The following is a 5,127-nucleotide window of genomic DNA, read 5'->3' on the forward strand; positions in this document are numbered from 1 at the left end:
CATAATTATAGAGCTACTGACAGCTTGAACAATACAGATTATATATTTAAATCTTCATATAAGTTTAATAAAATATATGTTTTTTTTTTTTTCAATTAGCATCTAAATCCCTTTTATTATAACAACTAATTTTTATTTTTTCTTTTTTCCCTTAACCGGTAAGTAAACCATAACTTTGTTTGTAAATAATTAATTTTCCCTCTAATTTCCTCTAATAATGTCTTAAATTAAAATAAAACAATAAATAAATAATAATTTTTCGAAATTATATTCTAAAATATTTCATTTTAATTATTTTTTAAATTTTCACAAAAATATCTAAATTATTTAAATATATATAGTATTATTTATAAATTTCTAATAAATAAAATAATATAATATTATAATAAATATTATTTTTTTTAACTTATCATTTATAAATAGTAAATTTTATCATACAATAACTAATTTATGAATTTCAAAAAAATTTTATGATTAGGATATCTATGAAAATATGTAAGATAATTTTAAATGTATTGTTATTTAATTTATCATATAAGATAATTTATAATTTATCATATAAAACAATCTTTTAATTTAAAATATATCTAATATTAAAATATATAATCTTATTATTAGAGAATATGTAAATTTTTAAGAAATTAACAAAATTTTAAAATCTAACCATAATTTAAATATGAAATAATCAATAATTGAATTTAAACTTTAAAAATTAATAATAAACTATTATAATAATTAAATATTATTAATTTTAAAATTTGATATGTAAATTCAAATATTAAAAATAATATTTTATATTGATAATTTAGGGTACAAAGCACCTTGTCCAAGTGCCCAAGGCTGCATGCAGCCTCAATCTTTGGACAAGCAGCCTGCTTACAAGGGGACATATGGGCTTTAGACACGGGCGGACAGTCACCTTGTCTGAGTGCCTGTGTGCGCATGGTGCTCGAGTGACGACACTCAATGCACCAAAATCTTCAAAATCTCATATCTCACTTGTTTTTAATTGGAATCAAGTTTCGTAAAAGCTAAACTTGATTAATTTTGCACAAGGAATTCAAATACATTATTTTCAGAATGAAGATAAAATTATTTTTCATAAAAAATTCATAATTAACATTCAATCATCAATTAAGCATATAAACCAACACGAATACATCCAAATCATACAAATATCATTTTAAATTCATATTTCATGAAAATAATTTATTACCATAGCTCTGAGGCTAGTTGTTGGAACTTATTTTAGTAGGATCTAGATTTACTAACATGTATGTTGATTATAATTATATAATCTAACATCTTAAGTATGAATTTCATAAAACAATGAAATAAATACATAATAAGAGATTAAGCAATCATTATATTAATGACAGCTGAATAATAATGACTAATTCCATTCAGATCTCTAGCCTTTGATTCTTTTATGTAGCAGAGCATTATCAAGATCTAAATATGGATCTTCTCTCCTTCAATTTGGTTAGACACAGTCTTCCTCACTATGCTAGGTATTGCTTTGACATGAGTGGGCATACTCTCAATTCACCACAAGCTTCGAAATTTATTTGGAAGAAGAAGGATTTCAAATTAATAGAAGAAAGACTCTTTTTCTATTTTTTGTCTGACGAAGGAAAACTAGAGTCTTCTTAAAATAAGAGTTATACTTTTTTAGTTATAAAGAGATACTAGGGTTAGGTTTAGAATTTAAATAGAATTTTAAAAAAATAAAATAATGGCTTTATTGGACTTAGGTGGCCGGCCATATTATGGGCCCCATATGTTTCAATTTTTTCATTTATTTAACTCATCTTTCTTTTCACAAATATCATATTTTAATTCTAACTCTATAAATATTAATTCTATCTATTTAATAATTATAATTAATTATCAAATAAAATTATCATTTAACTTATTTATTAATTAAACCTTACAAAGTCTCTTAATTAACGAATAAACCTTAAATCCTCTTTTCTTCTCAAATAAGTCCTTGCTTAGTGATAAAATCACAAACAAGGCATCGTCTTATGTAGAATTCTAATTGATTAATTAATAAAACCAATTAATTGAGATTACAAAATAATATTATCTGAGTTAGTATGGGGACCATGGCCCTATGTAATCAAGCTTCCAATAATTCCTCATAATTCCACCATGGCCCTAACTTATTAATTCCTCATAATTCCACTTTGGAATTGAGGAAAACCTAGAGAAGATAAGGCAGTGATTGACATGCCTTCCCCAAAAAGAAAGAAAGATGTCCAAACTTGAGAGGACGCATAGCTGCACTCAATCGGTTTGTGTCCAAGTCCACCAATAGATATTTACCATTCTTCAACTTATTGTGAGGAAGCAATATGATTGAATGGACAGAAGATTGTGAACAAGCATTTCAATCATTGAAGAAACACATAGTAGAACCCCCTATCTTGTCGAAACCAATTATGGGGGAGGTGTTGTTGTTGGGTTTTATGCCCTAAATAAAACTCATTTCATATAATCAGATTTACTTATTAATAAAGATCAGAAATAATATTTTATGTTGCATGATTCACATGATTTATTTCATGATTATAGGTATATAATGTATGAATTCTTTTTAAGTCCAGAACATATGAGTTGGTTAAAGATTATAGTGTTGTCAGCACAGTGGAATATAATCTTTATTATATGTTCAAAAGTTTATTCCCTGATTTGTCAGAACACTGGATTTAGATTGACATGGTATAATCAGCGATAGGTATTCTTACACCTTGGAAAAGTGTTATGTCCTTTCCAGGACATTGGCAAAGTTTACCAGTATCGGATGTATGGAGTATACATCGGAATGGACCGATATTGAACTTTGAATTAGATTTTGAAACTTACCGTAAACATCTATTCAATTCAATATCATAAGTTGATCCTAGATCACATGATCGAAATCCTGATATGGTTAGGCTCAATTTCAAGAGTATTATTCGTGTTCTTTGATTTGTTAGTTAAGCCTGGTTTTGTATCAGGGTAATATGTACATTTTGGGAACACGGTAATACAATTGAGTGGGGGAGCGCTAACATAAATATGGAATCTATAGCTTCTATTTGGCAAATAGAAGTAAAGGATGATTTCCTTCGAGCTTAACCAAACGAAGATAAATGGTGGAGATCTCATTTCACTTAGGTGAAATATAAATTTTACAGGGTTAAGTGTTTTAAGGATAAAATACATTGTAGGGTGTTACAGTAATTTAATCCTGTACAGTGTAAATCATCTATATAGAGGATCATTGATCACATTAGGGTTATAACAATGGATAACTAATGACGTGTCTATATCGTGGAACATATAGAGCGTTTCTATATGACTGAGAGTGCAATTCCAAGTTCTAAGTGTGGATTCAATGAGGAATTAATAAGTTAGGGAATTTACTTGGTAAATTCGGTTCGACTTATTGGAAGCTCGGTTATATAGACCCATGGTCCCCATACTAGTTGAGGTCATACTGCTTGTAAGACTCAGTTAATTGATTTTAATTAATCAATTATAATTCTAAAAGTTAGACTATGTCTACTTTATGAATTCTCACAGTTTAAGGATGAAATCGTAAAGAAAAGGGTTTCTAGGTTTAATTATTAATTAAGAGACTTTGTATGTCTAATTAATAATTATTTTAAATGACAATATTATTTAATAATCTATTTTAGTTATTAAATAATTAGTTTTGGCATTTAAATGATTAGAATTGGAAAAATGGCATTTTTGGAGAAATTGAAATAAAATTGAGGAAACTGCGAAATCCAAGTGAGGCCCATATTCCCTCTATGGCCGAGCACTCCCTTTGTGTTTCCCAATTATTATTTTTATTTTTTAATTGTCATGTAATTGCTAATCAAAGCCTAGCTATAATAGGAAAGTGGTGAATCACACTAAATAAGGCAGTTAATCAATTACACAGTAAATGAGGAAACTGTTTTATTTGGAAAGTTGTGCTCTCCCTTCTCCCTATGTAAAGCAACCTTTGTGTCTCTTCTCTTGCATGCTATCAGCCACGAAATTGAGAGAGAAAAAGAGAGAAAATTTCGAAATCCTTGTGAGATGAGTAGTGCCCACACACATCAAGTGGTATCTCAATCATAGTATGGAAGACTATGGAATTTCTGCATCAAAGAAGGAGAAAAGAAGATCCAGGTTCAGATCTTGGTGATTCTCTGCTACAGAAAGGAATCAAGGGCTAGAGATCTGAACGGAAGGAGTCATATTATTCCGCTGCACCCACTGTAAGGTTTTCTAACTTTATAAGTGTTTATTTTCATTGTTTTAGAATTCATATTAGGTTGTTAATCCAACATACTTGTTAGTAAATCTAGATCCTGGTAAAAATAATTTCCAACAGTTGTATCTATACATGGCGGTAACTGAGCATGCATTGAGTGTCGTATTGATGCGTGAAGAGAAGAAGATTCAAAAGCCAGTGTACTACATTAGCAAACAACTTGTGGGAGCGGAGTCACGTTATCCCACCAAGGAGAAGTTGGCCTTTTTCCTAGTCTATTCATCAAGGAAGTTGTGACCTTACTTCTAAGAACATCATATCCATGTCCTAACCAATTAGCCCCTACGACAAGTATTAATGAAACCAGAGACATCATCTCGACTTCTTAAATGGCCTATCAAGTTGGGTCAATTTGAGATAACATACCATCCTAGAACAACAATAAAAGGCATAAGCACTTGCTGATTTCATCGCCGAATGTACTGGGTTTCCAGTAAAAGACAGTGCAAGAGAATTACCAGAGTGTGTATGGTGGTTGTTTGTCGATGGGTCGTCTAACGAGCATGGCTTGGGGGCAGGGATCATTCTTGTCACCCCAGATGGGTATACGATTCATTTTGTCCTGAGGTTTGGGTTTGAAGCATCCAATAATGAGACTGAGTATGAAGCCTTGTTTGCTGGTCTGAGATTGGCAAAAGAGCTGAATGCTCATGCTCCTCACAAGGGAACCGATTGGCTCTAGCACTACTAAAGGAGCTGAAGTGCTCCTACTCCTCACTAAGGGATCCGAATGGCACCAACAGTCGTTAAAGGAGTTGAATGGCTCCATTACCTTATCAAAGAGGACTTGATTGGCATTCTAAAAAAAATTG

Source organism: Cannabis sativa, chromosome 4, assembly GCF_029168945.1.
Source record: "Cannabis sativa cultivar Pink pepper isolate KNU-18-1 chromosome 4, ASM2916894v1, whole genome shotgun sequence".
In the NCBI taxonomy this organism is placed as follows: Eukaryota; Viridiplantae; Streptophyta; class Magnoliopsida; order Rosales; family Cannabaceae; genus Cannabis; species Cannabis sativa.